The sequence below is a fragment of the Xenopus tropicalis genome, chromosome 3 (assembly GCF_000004195.4).
Source record: "Xenopus tropicalis strain Nigerian chromosome 3, UCB_Xtro_10.0, whole genome shotgun sequence".
Taxonomy (NCBI): Eukaryota; Metazoa; Chordata; class Amphibia; order Anura; family Pipidae; genus Xenopus; species Xenopus tropicalis.
The window spans coordinates 83,932,759-83,952,096 of NC_030679.2; the positions used below are offsets into that span (position 1 = coordinate 83,932,759).

Below are 19,338 nucleotides of genomic sequence, written 5' to 3' on the forward strand. Positions count from 1 at the left end.
TGAATGGCATTGGGTTGCCCACCGCTACTGCACTCAGTCCAAGCATCACTTACAACCGGAACGAAATCTACGGTAGGTTGTGGAAAGGTGGGGCAGGGGCCAGTCCCAAGCAATGTTTAATTGGCCAAGTAATTTTGCAAGTGCTGTAAAGGTCAATGAAGGAGTTGCCTGCAAAGCTGCGAGAGCCGGCGGTGCATGCGCAGTGGGAGGATGCCATGTTGGAATAAAGCCGTACTGCACAGGGACACAGCGCTTCTCGCACTCATCAGGGGGGCTGCCACTGACTGACTGAGAGCGCACGTCGCCCAGGTAAGAGCCGCTGGCCAGGGGCCACCCTGCTAATGGCTAAATCGATCAGAGTTCCCTTCGGGGCGCATTCCGTTCCAGCCTTACAGTTAGCAGGTTGCCCCGCTGCCCCAGAGCTGTGTGCTACCGGCACCAGCACGTACAGTAAGTTTGCTAAAGTGTGCCCCTCACTAGGTCTTGGCATCCGATCCGCTCCCGGCACGTAGGGCTGGCACTCTCCCCTTGCTGTGTGCAGAGACTCACCTGCCAATGGTAGAGCCCGGCGGTGCAAGACACAAGGTGTGTAACAGAGAGGCAAACATATATGAGTGTTAGAAGTGCCAGTTTATGCCTGGCCCTTCCCAGCAGAGCAGTCTGTGTGCGATTTGTACTCTGATCTCAAACACCGTGTGCAAGTGCTGTAGTACAGCAACAATAAAGCAACCAACACACACTGACACTGGGTGACACACTCTAACACACTTACGCACCCCTCCCTGTGTGGCACGACTACCCTCCCCCCTGTTCCCCGGTGCACACAGCTTGGCACATCCAACATGGCCGGGTAAGGTCTCTCAAAACTATCAGCAGACGTTGTGTGGTGGGAAAAAACTCATCCCTGGTCGGTAGGTTTCCGCTTTCACTTTCCTTTGTTGCACATTATGGTTTTTTAGCGAATTAAATGCAGAATAAGAGCCGTGCGGTGCCGAGTTGTTTTTTTCCTCGGAAAGAATATTGGCTGTGCCGGGCTAAATTACCGGGGGTTGGGACCGGAATTGCTGCAGATGGAGCAGAAGGACTGGGGCCGGGGGTCTCAAAGTGGGTAGTTACTATACTAGCCGTGCCCCTTAGTGCCCACTTCCACTCGGGCTATGTGGCTGCAGGGAGTGAGGTGCTATAACCAATGCACTGCTGGAATGGAACTTAGATTCGCCGACGTGTTATACCTGTAGCGCCTGGCATTGTGTTTTTATTACACTGAGATCACCCTGAGTAGAGATTTATTTCCTTATCATCCGATACCCAGCCTCTCCTGTGAGTGGCACATGTCTGGCTTTGCCCGGGCTCTGCCCCAATACTTGTTTCTCAGTGCACTGTCAGGTTCTGCAGCTTTGTCTGTAGCTAGGGACCTGTCTAAATGTGTCTGCAAGTATGGCTGTTCTGCGAGTGTGCGTTTGTGGGCTTGGATTTTGTGCCAGTGTGTGTGTTTGTGGGTATGGGTGTTATGCCAGCGTGTGTTTTTCTGGATATGGCTGTTCTGCGTGTGTGTTTGTAGGTATTGTTGGTGGACGTGTGTAATTGTGGATATGGCTTGTGTTAGAGTGTGTGTTTTTCTCCATATGGCTACTGTGCGTGTGTTTGTAGATATGGCTGTTGTACGTGTATGTGTGTGCCAGTGTGTTCTTTTGAATAAGAGTGTTCATATGGCACTGCAAACCACACATTATGGGTTTAATAGATTTTTCTTTCTTTAAATAAAATGAACCCCAGCTGTAGCTTGTTTAAGATGGGTTGTAGTCTTTTTCAGATTAGACAGTAACTGGCACAGAGTAAAAAGTATAGCAGACTGTGACAAAGAATCACAGTGCTTAACTGTCGCATCCTAATACTGTATTACATAGTGGATGATAAACACAGACACTGCATCAAGGCGTGTGAGAAAAAAAATCTTTGCACACACAAGCTTTATTGTGCGACAACAAGCTTTGACCCAACGTATGGCAAACACTGTATGAAAGCGTACTGCAGACATTTATATAAAGCCCAAAACTATTCAAACAGTAGATTGCACCCAGTACAATAATCAGACTCTGTAGTTTGTGAAACACAAGCGCTACACAGTATTTGCTGTAAGACAAACAAACAGCACTGTGTAAAACACAAGACAGTATTTAATAGAAGACAAACGCCACACTGTACTGCATGGAGTGTAACTACAGCAGGAACTCGCCTGATTTCTGCCATGTTGTCTTTGTAAGATTACAACTCTGTTACACAATTGTAACATCACTACAAGATTACTGACACGATAGTTGTCCGTTGGTGCTTTTTTTTTTTTATAAAACCTTGACAGGATATTGGGGAGATTTAGTTTTCTGTAGTTTAAGGTGAATCACTGTATAGATACGTATGTTTGGAATAACTGTTTAATTCTGCTCTGCTGACAGTGACATTTTCTTATTACTGGCAAGGCTAAATTTGTAGGAAATAATTACTGACACTCAGGCTGGAAACTGGGATTGCTGTTTTGCTGCAGGTTGTCAGGAGGGGTGAGTGTCAGTCAGCTGGCACAGAGATGTCAGACGCTATTTATTTGCAACGATTCCCCTGGTTCCTCACTGCCGTGTGGCAGAGCAGTTGCAGGCACAGTGTATTCTGCCCGGCAGTTTAACCCTGTGCAGGCGGAGGCGGCAGTTCGATATGCGCATGTGTAGAGCGAAAACTGACCGTGCCAAAGGGGTCTCTACAGGTGCATTACATGTGAGCATTACCGATAGCCCCGTTACTCAGCCCAGACTGGCATGGCAGGGTGTGCCACGAAGGATCACTGGGTAGTCTGCAGTCGGGTGACGTACGCTCATCATAGGTTGTAACTTAAGACTCCGTTTTAGTACATTGTTGCTATAGGGACTGACGGAACTGCACCTGTACAGCTCTTCCTCACCAAGGACTGGCAACTTTCAGTTGGTATAGTCTAGTTTACGTTTTATTCTTTTTAGAAATAATGTGTTTTGATATATTGTGTCCCTTACCCAGCAAGCTTCCCTGCTACATTCGTCTATTGTGTCGGGCAACATGTAGCGTGTAGCTGACAGGTACTTAGTACCACGTGACCTGTGCGAGTAGGCACTATATTATATATATATAACGCGTAGGACGGGTAGTCGCTCACTATAATGCAGAGTTGTGTAGTTGGTCAGAGCTCGCACTTACACCTTGCTCGTTGAACAGCTAAGCGTGTGCTTTTCTGAGAAGCAGGTTCCCTCTGGGCTGGGCATCGTTACAAGGAAACACGCTGAACTTGTGCAATGTCATTCTTAGGAAATGATGTGCGCAGTCATCTAAAGGCTCCAGATGCCCAAATATTTTGACACCCCTTTGCGTGTCCGCCCAGTTTTAACTCTGTGAGAGCCGGCTTATATGTGCTCAGTTATGGCTCTGAAGAAAATAAATGGGTGCTGCGCAGTTATCATAATAGAGGAAATGATAGTTTTGATAATGCTATTACTATGCTCAGTAGCTGAGTTGTATAAGCAAGATGAGGACTGTACCATGAGCTCTTCCCCACGGAAATTATTAGAGCAATGCTTGTGCCACACTGAGGAAGCAGGTAGGCAGCCTGGGGATATGTGCCCGGCCTGTCCCAATAACAGAACTCTTAGAAAACCCTGCTCTCAGGTGCGCAGGCACCTTCCTGTCTTCCTATAATCAAATGGGGCGGTTTAGCTGCTTTCCACAAGTATGAGCCCCATGTCCTCTTACCCGGATACCTGCATGGCTTTGCGCTAAAAAAGCAATATGTGCCCTTGGGGCGAGGGGCGCTGAAGGTCCGTGCTGGGGTCGCACTATTTGGATAAATATGGTGATCATGAGGTATAGTGGGAAACACTTGAGGGGCTATCGCTTATCACAGAGGGTGCATGATTGCCAGGGGACCCGAAAATTGAATATTTGTATTTTTTTCAGTTTAGTACAGGGGACCCCAATAGCAAAAGTGAATTTGTGATGATGGACTCCAGTGTGTAAGCGCTCGGGGTAGGACTGGGAGTGCGCTCAGTGTTTGTGATTAGGAGCAGCGTGACCTCCTTTGCTGACGTGTGTAGTGACGAGCATGGAATATAGTGGAGGGCTTGGGAGGGATACGTGTGCATTTGGCTGCTGCTGCGGTTGCTTCTGGATACTCCGGGCTTGGTATACTGCGGGACTACCGGGAGATCGGGCGATCCTTGTGGTTGGATCTATAGCAGACGGAAATCGCTGGTACCATTCCAAAGTGATTTATGGATTATAAAATAGAACAGGGGTCCGTGTTGGATGCTTGGGCACTGCCTGTACTAAACCATTAATGGTTGGTGGAGATGGGTGCTTTCTACAGGAGGAATAAATATTCTTATTGATCACAGAAGAGATTTTTTCATTGTGCATACCCTGGAGCTAAGATGATGGGAATACTTTGGGGATGGTTGTAGAAACGTGCTGGCAATGTTCTACATGAAAAGGAAAGTTGTGCCACCAGCTACTCACACTGCATGAACAGGTACAGCTGCCTCACTGCTGGTTCTGCTTACCTATTGCCAATTGTTCTTACATTCCAATCACAGGTGACCTAAATGGCTATATATATATATATATATATATATATATATATATATATATATATATATATATACTGCTTTGTCTGCTAAATGCTGGCTACCCTGATTTCTGCCATGGTATCCCATTTGCAGCTACAATGTGGGGATTCAGAGGTTGCAGATGTCTTTTTATTCAGTATGTTGCAAGTTAGGTTAATGTTCAACAGTAAATGGCCTTGTACCATTGCAAACACTTTTTATCCCTTGCATAATTTTGATTAAACACATATTCTCATTGTCTTATAGAAAATTTCTCATGTTTATTATAAAATGTACTCTCATTAACTATATCATTATCTTTCTTTGTATTGATATATATGACTGGTAAATCTTTAATTCCCAAATCCATGTTAAATCTTTATAAGAATACAAACAATAACTGCTATCACAATAAATTAACCATGCAGATACAGTAAAGCAATTCTGAATTTTATTAATGTGATTATGAGGAGTGTGTGTATAAGAAATAGCAGCAATACTCTTACTGTCTGGTAGAAATGCACAATAATTTAAACATAACCCAAAGTAGCCTGGTTTGCTGCTGCAAAAATACAAAGATATGTTTACATACAATAAATCCTTACAATAAAACTGATCTGTGACATTAAGGGCAGTGTGCCATATAGTTTAAGATGTGCTTTCTGTTAAGTATCTGACTAGTAATGCTGACTGGTCTAATTTGATTAAACTTACACGGTGTGCTGTAGGTTTAATAGAAAGTATACTTTATTTCATTTGATAATGGTAAAACATTCTTTATTGATAATGGTAACCACAGCTCTCTTTGTTATTGCACAGTATATACAAAGTGCTGCACGTTACACTAGTAAACTAGAGCTGGTTTTGGGGGAAATAATGTATCACATGAATAAGTCCCCTTGTTTGTTACAGTGCAGTAGTTTCTCATTCATTATAGCTGGGATGCTAGCAGGCAGAATATTTAGACCGCACTGGTCTAAGATCTCATTTTAAATGCTAGAGTTTGTATCACTGCAGGATTGAGGGCCCATAACAGGTAAAACACTCAAGTTGAAACTAAAGTGGTTTAAAGGTGCTATGTTTATGGGCTAACTTGACAATAATAACTTTACTACTAGGAGACAGTGATAAACACGACTTGTACTTTTGCAACAAAGACAAAAAAAATGTAGCAACAAGCAACAACAATATTCCCGATGAAAGGCCACTTTTGTCCTTAAGGGCTGCAATATGGGTTAGAAATCATGTGCTTAGGTAATGCCTTAGACAGTCTGTGTGATATTTATTTCTCTGCTAAATGTAGAGTAAGTAATAACTAAAAGGCAAAGGTGCCGACAGTTAAGCTTACATATACTTTGTTTCTCCTGTGATTTTTTGACCCTGCTGTTCCTGGTTCAAACAAAAGTCTGAAGTGGCTGTGTTTTATAAGTCTTTTAGCAAGAAGGTGAAACATTACACACTACTATGATGTACACAGTTCTGATCATAGTCTGATCAAACTCAGTCACATTCCATTAATTCCCATGATGTCCTTTATCTTAGTTGCAGCACTCAACTTGTGACTGGCTAATACAGGCTCAGGACTATGCAGATCATTTGGACTCAAATCACACACAAATAGGAATGTGCACCTGGCAGGAGTCTACAAGGTGCCCATCTCTCTGTAAGGGATTTTGTTGGGTGGTGAGACTTTCAGTCAAGGAATGGTTAGGAACTGGACAAGCAGGGGCAGGATGGAGTGCGCATAGAGACAGGAACTGGATGGAGATGCAAAATCAGGTAGTAGCAGGATGGAAATGCAAAATCAGCTAGGAGCAGGATTGACATGCAGAATCAGGTAGGAGCAGAATGGAAATATAGAATCAGGCAGGAGCAGGATGGAGATGCGGAATCAGGCAGAAGCGGGATGTAGATGCAGGATAGACTCAGGACAAGAATAGAACTGAAACATGACAAGAGGGGTGAGAGTACAAGGAGCGAGAGCAGGGGACTAGCCACAGTGCTCAAACAGGTTATGCTCAGGCAAGAAGTTTGGTAGCAAAAAGGTTTAAATAAGGCACAGCTGGCTCTGAATGGCTGACGAATAAGGCTGCTGGATTGTTGTGGGAAAGCCAGATGGAAACATGAGAATAGGAGATGAGAACTTACCAGCTGCTCTCCAGGTCTAGTGGTAAAGGAGAGCAGCCAGAAACATAGAGGGTCCTGGCTCGACTCGCATCAGAGCCTTACACCCTGCACCTTCATGAACTATTACCTTCAAATGGCAGGTCTAGGTGACTCCTGTGTGGGACCAAAATTAGATATCATTTAGATATGATAGAGATAGAGAATCAAATAATTGCTTGTTCATAAAAAATAATAACAATAACTTACCTAAAGCACGATAAACCACATTGCTTGTATATCAGCACTTTGCAGGGCTCCTACTGTGACTGAACTTCAAATTCACTCACCCTGACAGGGCATTTGAGATCTTAAATGTGCCCACTTTCAACTATGAATGTATGCCCAGGAGCATCACGTGTTATCCCTTTTCTCTCCCTGCAATTCCAAATGAATTAGTCCTGACCATTTCCTTTTTGCCAGTAGCAATCATTTATTCATTTAAATGTGTATTGTTAGGAAGAGATTGCTTTTTTGTTTTGTTTTTTACACATCTGTGCATGTCTATCCTTTGATAGGGGTGCTAGTTCAGGTAGAGATAGGAGTGTAAGGTTGGATATTTATTCAGTTAAAAAAGAAACTGCAGTTTTCACAATGGAGAGGGAATAGAAAAAAATTATACAGCAAATGCTTATGTTTTTAGTTCATGCGTATTTAATTGGAAAAGCATCCAAAATGCAGCTTTTGGTTAACTGCAACAGAATGAAAGGTTTTTTGTGCATCTCATAGACATAGAACTTACTGTAGAACAATAATCTGCACATACGTCATCCTTTAGTGGTTATTGAGGAAATGACCAAAATTCCAGAGGTCAAAAAAGTTTACACAGTTATAGATATAAATCATTTGCATTAAGTGACAAATGGAGAGCAGACTGGGTTGCTTACCATATGATTTTCATCTTGTACTGCTTATATTTATTGACTTCAGCTTAATTTTTTAAAAATAAATATGTTTCCTGAGCTAGGTATATTCAATAGAATGCAATTATTCAGAATTTAAATGCTGTCAATATCTCCCTTTCAAAAGCAATGCTCTGCAGCCACTAGTGCTCATATTTACAATTTACATATAATCTTCAATAAACTGATCTCTAAATAAACTTCTATAAAACATGTCAACTCACTGTGTAAAATACAATATACATTAATAAAAATATATTCAAGTTATTGTAAAACTATTTGCAGCTGAAAGCAGTATTAGTCATTGTTTTCGCTCTTGGTTCTGTGTCTTACAAAATTTAGCAGCATTCCTCTAGCCAAGACTCTGTCCAGCAAATCATTGCATGCTTCTTTACAGGTCTGTTATCAGATGCCCTCCACTATATTCTATTTCTTTCATTAGACTTTTTTTTATCTGGATATTCATCTCCTTTAAAAGACATGTCAATGCAAAAACATTTTTTTTGCCTAATAAAAGAAAACATAATTCTAAGCAAATTTGCAATGTACATCCATTACAAATTTTTTAATGCTTCTGATATATAATTGCCATTAAAAGCAGTGTGTTTGTCCGTCCTTTTCTTTGCCGTGGTGGCTCTGACTTTAAACTGTCCCTTTAAAACAATGAAACACAAGCCAACAGATGGAGGAGGAGACTGGCTTTTGCAACATTGTTTAAAAAGTCATAACCAGGTGTTAAGCTAAAGCTAATGCCTTGTAGATTGTAAACTCTTTCTTGTAGATTGTAAGCTCTTTTGGGCAGGGCCCTCTTCACCTCTTGTATCAGTTATTGATTGCTTTATATGTTACTCTGTATGTCCAATGTATGAAACCCACTTATTGTACAGCGCTGCGGAATATGTTGGCGCTTTTTAAATAAATGTTAATGTAAATGCTGTTTTCAGCAGCAATTACATTTACAAATAACTTTTTTTTTCTTTTCCATTTATGTCCTTTAAAGCCATTTCTACAAAAGTAACATGTAAATAAACTTTTGACATGAGCTGTAAAAAGCATTTAAATAAAAATGTTATAGTACAAGCCCAGATAAAAGATTACTGTAAGTGTCCAATTGACTTAGGCTTATGAATAAAAATCAAATTACTGTAGTAAATCAACACACCAATGCTTACTTTATATGCTACAACTTCATAAATATCAGGTTTAATCCTATGCTAAATTTTACTTTTTTTTGCAGTGAATTAAATACATAGCTTTATACATGTGTCCACCAGTGGGATTGGTGGCTAAATAATTTTGATAGAGTGATAAGCCTATGAGTAAGTGCCCTTTTAGGCACGAAATGTGTTAGGCCTTATATGTCCTAATAAAAGTTATTATATATATATATATATATTATATATATATGTCCTAATAAAAGTAAATTTTTACTTTGCTGCTGTTGCAATTTTTTGACCTTTATAATTGGATTTTTGGGATTTTTTTCTCATGGCTTCGAGAGTGATGCCGTGCTGTCTTATTCACTACCTTTACACTTTTAAAGTGCATTTGTACCAGGCTGTTTGCTGGTGCTATTTTAGCAAAGGGCCCAGAAGTGTGTTGGCCTTCATTTCACCACCTTACCAGTGTGTGTATATATAGAAGTATGAAAACCTTCTTTAAAAGTGGGGTTGTGTGATACTATTGGGGGCGCTCACATAGGCATGTCATATTTAAACCTTCTTCTGCCCCCACATTTTACATAATTGCTTTCAACTTTTCACCTTTATTATTATTATTCCCTTGTTTCAGTCCTGTCTTTGCTCCTTTAATGTTCTCAGTACTTGTTTCCCATAGACTTCTAACAGCTTGCTGGCCTTGTCTGGCCTTTTTACTAAATCCACACTTTCCTTCTCTCACTCATATTCTAAATTTAATAGGTTGCTTTAGCAGGGTGTTATTATACATTACACAAATTCTCAATTGGTAGCCTTTCCCCTGTATGACCCTCTGGATACAAATTCACTATTTAGCTTTTGCAACTCTGAAACGTCTACACTTCTATGCTTGTCTTGTATTGTATTTACTAAGCTAAAAACTTTAGCAACTAGTGAATAAGGAATATATGAAATGGAAGCATATGATACAATTACTATACTTATAACAACAAAGATGGCGATTTGAGTTCAGAAAAATATGTTTTAAAAGAAAAGGAACAGGAGAAAAATGGTCCCTAAAAAAGAATAATTTCAAAATGTTGTAAATGATTATTTACATCATGATGTTCAACTTGTTCTTCAGCTGTTGCTGAAAGTTAAAGTTCATTGCTAAATAGGCCTTGACTGTAAGGGATAGGGTACTTATGTTACAGCAACAGCTGTAGAGCAGCAGGCTGAGAATCCCATAACTAAAAGTAAACATAACACCCTTCCAACTGTTAGCTGCTCAGCCATTGTTACAGTTTTACACGGTATTCATGGGTCTCTAATTTTTGTCATTTTCTGTTTTCGCTAGGCTCTACAACCTTGTTTTATTACTAGCACTTGCATTCTTGTTACCAGTCTTACAGGAAAACACAGGAGTATATTTATCGAAAACAATGATTCCTCCCTGTGCATATTTACTGAAAGGAAAAAAGTACATTTTTAAAGGCCATTGTTATGTAAACACAGTTCATTTTTGTAGTTTCTAGAAGACATGCACAGAATAGGGCTTAGAATAGAAAACACATTTGTTTCAGTTTGGAAAAAAAGAACATTTTTGTTCAAGAATTAGGAGTATTTATTTCCTTTTGATAGAAAAGAAAGAGCTGTCTCATTTTAAGTTGCATTTTATGAGCATACATGTATATGCTTTATTTAATAGAGGCATGTTTTCATCTACACAAGTGAAGATTGATTGCTTAACTTACCAAAGACTTCAATTAAGTCACTCTCTTCAAGGAGGTTACCATTGTTTCAATTAGAAAAGCATTCATTCATATTTTTTTAAATGAATCTAAACCACTGTTATTGTATGTGGTAACTTGACCCTCCTTAACTTGGAATTGTTTTGATCAACCTGTACATTTGCATATAAAGGGGAACTACAGGATAACTTCAAGGGACTAGTGTACCACTTTTCACCCATCAATATGCAAATAAGCATCTTCCCTCTCTGCTTGGGTGCAGTTCTTCTGCTTTTGTGTCCCACATTTTTATTAATGCCCTAACTCTTACTTTTAAGTAGTGATGAGTACATTTTTCACCAGGTTTTCCCACAGAAAAAAACCTACAAAATACCAATAGATCAATAAAAAAATTGTACGTTTTGAAAAGATACCCATTGACTTTTTACATTTTGGAAATTTAGCTGTTTTGCTACTTTTTTGGGAAAGTAAAATGGAACAGATTTGCTTATTACTACTAAGCAGTAAAATTGGCACATAGCCATTAAAAAATGGACAAGATTGACACACAAAGATTAATTCTTTTGGGCATAAAATAAAGGCAATCTTTATCAAATTATACATCAAGCACACAAAGGTTTTATTAATGCCCCCATATGATTTCATATACATTTCTAATTGCAAATTTTCAGCATATTAGATTGGTATTGCAAGTATCTCCCTATTAGAAATAGAAAGACTAATCTTTAAATGCTTCAAAAATAACATTAAGGGCTCTGGCACACGGGGAGATTAGTCGCCCACGACAAATCTCCCTTGTCACGGGCGACTAATCTCCCCGAACTACCATCCCACCGGCGAAAATGTAATTAAGAATGATTCAGGGTTTTGTGAATAACAAACTGTGCAACTCAATGCATTGTCACTCAGTGTCTACTAAAGCAAATAAAGTACTGTCTTGCATAAAAAGGGCATTTACTTGCCACTGGCCCCCACTTTAGACTTAATGAATATACTTTTATTTGAAGCAACATAAATGGTTCATCATAGTGAGGACAATGAAGTTGTGAAATGCCCTGCTGGATGATGTTGATTCTATTAATGAACGAGGAAAGGTCAATTTGTTAGGCATCCTTCAATAATTATAATAGCTTACCGCAGACCCTTCTTTGGTTCTCATCTTTGGTGAAAAACACTGGACTGGGGTACTATTCTAGTGAGTCCCATCATGTTTCTTATACTGGGGATCATGTGGGATTTTGACTGTAGCTGCAAAACTGTGGTGGTCAGTAACATCTTACAGGCTATGCCATGTTGGACCTTAGCTGTGTTCACAAGAAAAATGGGTGGTCCAAACACGAACATGAATGCATAAACAGTGCCTGTCTGTCTTGCTTTACATAGAAAGCGGTTGCAAGCATTCAATGGCATATGGACTGCACACTGTCCTTCTTTAGGACGCAGTTGTAGTCAAAATAATTATTATAGCAATAGATGATAAAGTGCAATAAACATGAACTATTATAAAAAAAAACTAATTTGTATCTAAACTGATTTTCTCTAACGAGAATACAGATGAGTATAAGAAGTGCTTTCCTGTGAGAACAAAGAAATGATAATCTAGATTTAGTTACTAATTTTGAATTACTAGCCCAAGTATAATTATATGTTATACATTTGCAACAGCTTTCTGATTCGTACTCCATTTGGGGATTTAATAATATACAAGTCATGATTATTGGAATTAGAATATCTGTTTTTCTCTACTGTCTGTGTTACACAGGCACCCTGAATCCTCCCTCAATTACTTATTCCTGTGCTTGGTGATGAGGGGATATCGACACCCACCATATACTGCACGCTGTGTCCTGTGTGCTGGTCCTGTTTCCAAAGAAGGAATCGATTTAAAAAACTTAGCATATGGGAAATGTCTGTTTTGCATCTTTTTTATTATAAGGCCACATATAGGATACTATACACATCAGGACTGTGCAGCCTGCAATGCCCCAGCTCTTCTTTCAAAATAAATAGGGTCTAGTTGTCCAAAGATGCTAGTAGTCGTACATGGAAACTGTCTGGGAATTTGTAATTTGTATAGCACTGTTCTGAGATTGATTTTGGAGTGCAAATGTTTCAGCTTTACAAATGTCAGAAATGTGGAATTGATTTACTAAAGTGAATACTAAAAGGTGCTTTCTGATGGTATTTGCTTAGGCAGGCTTCAGAGAGATTACTAAATTGAAAAGAGTGATTCACTGCAGTGTATTTTTAGAAGATATTGTTTGACATAAACGTTGAGCTTTTATTTACTACGCCTAGGGATGAAAACAGGAAGCAGATATGCTTATGTTGGATAGATCTTCTTGTGTGAGTTCAGTTTGACAAACAAGGAATGTGTTAAATATTGGCTTTCATTAACGCATCATTAAGTCATGTAGTGGTGGTGATCTGTAAACCTCTTTGGACAAACTCTTTTTCAGACAACTTCTATAGTTTACAAAAGACTGAAAGGAGCAACAATATGAATATCACTGTTTCCTTGCACCGTGGGACTGTTTTGTAATGTACTGCATTCTCTCATTGTATCCTACCAGGATTACAATAACTTCATGCTATGTGGCCTTTGGCTTCTCATATTCCATGTCTCTAGTGTCTTCATTATTCAGCTTGTGCAATCTCCTCCTGTTCTACAGAAACCTAACCTGCTTCTTCTTTCCTCACATCTGACAAGTGATACTTTGCTATTTATGCACCATGAAATCATTTTACAGAGTAAGTTATTGTGACAAATGGTGAACAACAACACATTATAGGAATTATTGTAAGATGTCAGATTTTACTGAGATGATTAAACAGATGTGAAATGCTGAAGCTAGCCATTTCCTTACATCTTTCCATTTCACACATCCTGACTTCTGTTTCTTCTTCCATTTATTGTATTTTGTACCTTTTATTTGTTCATTTTATTTGGACCACAATGTTTAAAGTAGCTTGGTGAGTTTACTAAGGTTACCTCTTGTTTAGCTAATGGACTGAGTAGTAAGATCAAATTGGGTATCCACTATTGTGGTCACATTACACACAATCCACTTGTCAAATGATTAGAAAGCAACCTAATCATCCTAACTAAATACAAATGTCTGTAGAGTGATTTGGAGTAAAGATGCTACATAAAAACCACTCCTGCTTGGTACAGCCACGAAGAGGAGCTATCCAGATACATTTGTCATGCACTCCAGGGTGATACCTCAGATGGATACTCTTTGTATAGATAGTTACATAGTTACATAAGGTTGAAAAAAAAAAACAGAGTCCATCAAGTTCAACCCTTCCAAGTAAACGCAGCACACACAACCCATACTTACCAATGTATATCAACACATACATAACTATATATACAAACATTAATACTAACTGTAGATATTAGTATCACAATAGCCTTGGATATTATGCTTGTTCAAGAACTCATCCAGGTCCCTCTTAAAGGCATTAACAGAATCTGCCATTACCACATCACTAGGAAGGGCATTCCACAACCTCACTGCCCTCACCGTGAAAAAGCACCTACGCTGCTTCAAATGGAAGCTGCGTTACTCTAATCTAAAGGGGTGGCCTCTGGTGCATTGATTGTTTTTAGGAGAAAAAAGAACACCCCTTATCTGCATATAATCCCCTCTAATGTATTTGTACAGAGTAATCATGTCCCCTCGCAAGTGCCTCTTTTCCAGAGAAAACAACCCCAACCTCAACAGTCTAACCTCATAGTTTAAATCTTCTATCCCCTTTACCAGTTTAGTTGCACGTCTCTGCACTCTCTCCAGCTCATTAATATCCTTCTTAAAAACTGCACTGCATACTCAAGGTGAGGCCTTACCAGGTAGCTATAAAAAGGTTCAATTATGTTTTCATCCCTTAAATCAATGCCCTTTTTTATACAAGACAGCACTTTATTTGCTTTAGTAGCCACCGAATGACATTGCCAGGAATTAAACAACTTGTTATCTACAAAAACCCCTAGATCCTTATCCACTAAGGATACCCCCAACAAACTACCATTCAGTAGATAGCTTGCTTTATATTATTTCTGCCAAAGTGCATAACTTTGCACTTGTCCACATTGAACCTCATTTTCCAGTTTGCTGCCCAGTTTTCCAGTTTTGTCAAATCACTCTGGAAAGCAGCACCATCCTGCATGGAACTTGTAGTTTTGCACAATTTAGTGTCGTCAGCAAAAATAGAAACAGTACTGTCTATTCCCACCTCAAGGTCATTAATAAACAAGTTAAAAAGCAAAGGACCAAGGACTGACCCCTGCGGTACTCCACTAACCACACTGGTCCAATTAGAAAATGTTCCATTTACCACCACTCTTTGTAATCTATCCTTCAGTCAGTTCTCTATCTAATTACAAATATTATGTTCTAGGCCAATATTCCTCAATTTGATTATTAACCTTCTGTGAGGTACTGTATCAAACGCTTTTGCAAAGTCCAAGTAGATGACATCAACTGCCATTCTAGCATCTAGGTTCCTGCTCACCTCCTCATAAAAGGCAACTAAATCAGTCTGGCAAGATCTGTTACGCATAAAACCATGCTGGCATAAACTTGTAGTATTGTGAACTGCAATGTATTCAAGTACCCTATCCCTTATTACACCTTCCAAAAGCTTTCCTCCTACTGATGCCAGACTAACAGGCCTATAGTTTTCAGGGTGAGAACGGGATCCCTTTTTAAATAACGGCACCACATTAGCAATTTGCCAGTCTCTCGGCCCATGCAATGAGGTCTCTGAATATGCCATTGATGCATTTTGCAGTCATATATCCTGTTAGGTCATTCTTTGCGTAAGAGTAACACTGCACATGCTCAGTGTGCTCTGGGCTGCTGTTGAGAAGCTAAACTTAGAGGTTGTCACAAATCATCAAGCAGAAAATGAGGTTCCCCTGTCATAGCAATTAATGCTATGGGGCATTCTTATGCAGAATGCACTAATTTCTGACCTACCTTGTAATATAAATTTGCTTCAGTAGCTTTTCAGATAGAACATTTGTATATAATACTAACTGAAGTGCATTTATCCAATATTAATATATGTTAAAAATGCAGATTTGAAAACTAACTAATGCAGATTTACTAAGACACTAACGCTCAGAGTGTATTTTCGCTGAAACATCCGCGCAATGTATTCGTACGTTTGCCCGACTTTTCCATACGCTTGCGCAAAAAAATCGGAAAGGTTTTCCCACTGTTTACAATTGTTCGGTACGAAAATTTTGTGTCTTTCGGATCGCCAATACCATACTATCGTGACTAATACGATTTTTTTCGGAAGCATTTTTGTGATATTTGCGATCTACAGAAATTTTCGTATCCAATCCAAATTTATCCCATTCGGGTTTCGAACTCTTGATTTCATGAATCTGCCCCTATGTCCATACTTAAAATTGAATGCGAGAAAGCAGTTGACAACACTTTATCACTTTACCATACAGTGGCTTGCAAAAGTATTCGGCTCCCGTGAACTTTTCCACATTTTGTCACATTACAGCCACAAACATGAATCAATTTTATTGGAATTCCACGTGAAAGACCAATACAAAGTGGTGTACACGTGAGAAGTGGAACGAAAATCATACATGATTCCAAACATTTTTTACAAATAAATAACTGCAAAGTGGGGTGTGCGTAATTATTCAGCCCCCTTTGGTCTGAGTGCAGTCAGTTGCCCATAGACATTGCCTAATGAGTGCTAATGACTAAATAGAGTGCACCTGTGTGTAATCTAATGTCAGTACAAATACAGCTGCTCTGTGACGGCCTCAGAGGTTGTCTAAGAGAATATTGGGAGCAACAACACCATGAAGTCCAAAGAACACACCAGACAGGTCAGGGATATAGTTATTGAGAAATTTAAAGTAGGCTTAGGCTACAAAAAGATTTCCAAAGCCTTGAACATCCCACGGAGCACTGTTCAAGCGATCATTCCGAAATGGAAGGAGTATGGCACAACTGTAAACCTACCAAGACAAGGCCGTCCACCTAAACTCACAGGTCGAACAAGGAGAGCGCTGATCAGAAATGCAGCCAAGAGGCCCATGGTGACTCTGGACGAGCTGCAGAGATCTACAGCTCAGGTGGGGAAATCTGTCCATAGGACAACTATTAGTCGTGCACTGCACAAAGTTGGCCTTTATGGAAGAGTGGAAAGAAGAAAGCCATTGTTAAAGGAGAAGGAAAGGCAAAATCTATTAAGCACACTATTAAAAAGTACTACTATTGCTGTGTAAAATCGCTATATTCCTAGCTTGCCTAATGAAAGATTTACAGAGATACACATACTAGAACTTACATGCTTGTTTCAGTGAACGGCACCGCCATCTTATCCAGCGTGTCTGTATGGGCTGAAAAGCACAAGCCGGCTCCCTGCTCCTGTTAGAAAGTTTCTGCAGCTCCACAAACCCCCCCCCCAAGCTCCACAAACCCCCCCCAAGCTCCACAAACCCCCCTCCTGCCACAAACCCCTGCTCCTGCCACAAACAATCTCCCTCGCAGCACCAGCCCGCCCCCCCCTTTTCCCCCTCCTGCTTGTGAGAGAACTCGGCAACCCTGTGTCGCCATGGCAACTGGGCGCTTCTGCTCTCTGCCCATGCGCTGCCTGTAGAAACGAGTCCTTAAGTCCTGGAAAAAGCGAGGCATCATGGGAATCTTCTCTACCCAGCTCAGCGTTTTTTCTCTGTTTGGCTTCTGATCTTCTGAATGGGTGAAGTATGGGGAGACTTAAGGGCACTATTGAGACAACTGAAGGTATGCCTGCAGCTTGGGATTAACTCTTTATTAGCCTTTCCTTCTCCTTTAACAGAAAACCATAAGAAGTCCCGTTTGCAGTTTGCCACAAGCCATGTGGGGGACACAGCAAACATGTGGAAGAAGGTGCTCTGGTCAGATGAGACCAAAATGGAACTTTTTGGCCAAAATGCAAAACGCTATGTGTGGCGGAAAACTAACACTGCACATCACTCTGAACACACCATCCCCACTGTCAAATATGGTGGTGGCAGCATCATGCTCTGGGGGTGCTTCTCTTCAGCAGGGACAGGGAAGCTGGTCAGAGTTGATGGGAAGATGGATGGAGCCAAATACAGGGCAATCTTGGAAGAAAACCTCTTGGAGTCTGCAAAAGACTTGAGACTGGGGCGGATGTTCACCTTCCAGCAGGACAACGACCCTAAACATAAAGCCAGGGCAACAATGGAATGGTTTAAAACAAAGCATATCCATGTGTTAGAATGGCCCAGTTAAAGTCCAGATCTAAATCCAATCGAGACTCTGTGGCAAGATCTGAAAACTGCTGTTCACAAACGCTGTCCATCTAATCTGACTGAGCTGGAGCTGTTTTGCAAAGAAGAATGGGCAAGGATTTCAGTCTGTAGATGTGCAAAGCTGGTAGAGACATACCCTAAAAGACTGGCAGCTGTAATTGCAGCAAAAGGTGGTTCTACAAAGTATTGACTCAGGGGGCTGAATAATTACGCACACCCCACTTTGCAGTTATTTATTTGTAAAAAATGTTTGGAATCATGTATGATTTTCGTTCCACTTCTCACGTGTACACCACTTTGTATTGGTCTTTCACGTGGAATTCCAATAAAATTGATTCATGTTTGTGGCTGTAATGTGACAAAATGTGGAAAAGATCAAGGGGGCCGAATACTTTTGCAAGCCACTGTATATTAGTTGTATGCTGTACATGGAAAGGTAAAGCCTGCTTATGTATAAGGTTCTGAAATAATTTCCTAATGTAAATACAGTAATTCAAATGCCTCATTGATTGTGGTACATAAAAAGCATGTCATGTTAATTTGTTTCCCTAGCAGCTGATGTGGAATATTTATTACCCTATTTGTAATTTTTGTATTTCTGTTTTGCAACATGTGGAAGCTTTTAGACCAATGATGTCATTTGCAGGAAAAGTATGTTATTTTTAAATATCCTAGTTCCTATTTATCAAAGCTACTTAGTAATAGGTGTTGGGGGGGGGGGGGTCAAGGTTTAAAAAAACGATTTTGCTAAGTATATTTAGAGTTTATTAAGAAAATAATAGCTGTCCAACAGTTTTAAAATTAAGGATTTCCTAGTTTAGTTATTAATTTCCCCAGTGATTCTGCTTCTTTTTCATCATAATGCATTAGGCAGTGTTGCTTCACGCCCCTGTTGTGATTTCAACATGATTCTATTATGCAGGGCAAATTTAAGAGTTAGGGTGTGCCAGTCCATTATAATCCTCCAAAAATAGAAGAAATGTGCTTAAAAATATAGTATTTAGGCAAAAACCCTTCTAGTCCCATGCATCTGTTCCACTTCCTGCTGCTTCCTTTCCCAGACTGTGCAGGGGAGCACGCAGCACACTGCACAGTAGAATAGGAACCAATCAGCAGCTAGCTGGACATGGTGGGAAACTGAAGCCTTTCCTTGCTTGTGTGACTGCAGGGCTGTGGCTATTTCCCTCCTCCTCTGCTTCTGGCAGGGACCGTTAGGACACAAACACCCCTCATTTGAAACATGACAGGGACTTAAGTAAATCTTTGGGTAGCTCCAATAATGGGGTTATTTTTAACGTTAGTAATCATTTTTAGCCCAGAGTGAAACCAGCGCCATATATTATTCATAATTGACTACCAGATGTTAATCAGGTTTTTCATTTATTCTATGTCTCCTTTAAGAGAAACATCTCTTGGTATGTACACAAATGCAACAAGATTAATATAAACAAGTATTTCATGCTATGG

The 19,338-nt window shown here is 40.0% G+C and overlaps 1 protein-coding gene across 3 annotated transcripts in view; it reads left to right on the forward strand.

Annotated features, from left to right (window-relative positions):
- The first annotated feature begins 214 nt into the window (after positions 1–214).
- sfmbt2 (Scm like with four mbt domains 2) overlaps positions 215–19,338 on the forward strand; it is a 136,487-nt gene continuing 117,363 nt past the window's right edge. Inside the window, exon 1 of one of the 3 annotated variants that reach the window (XM_031899052.1) lies at positions 215–309. The gene's annotated coding sequence lies outside the window, so the exon portion shown is untranslated. Of the gene's footprint in view, positions 310–3,399; positions 4,544–19,338 lie in introns of those variants that run through there. The other 2 variants (XM_031899053.1, XM_018092342.2) reach the window with 2 other exon arrangements.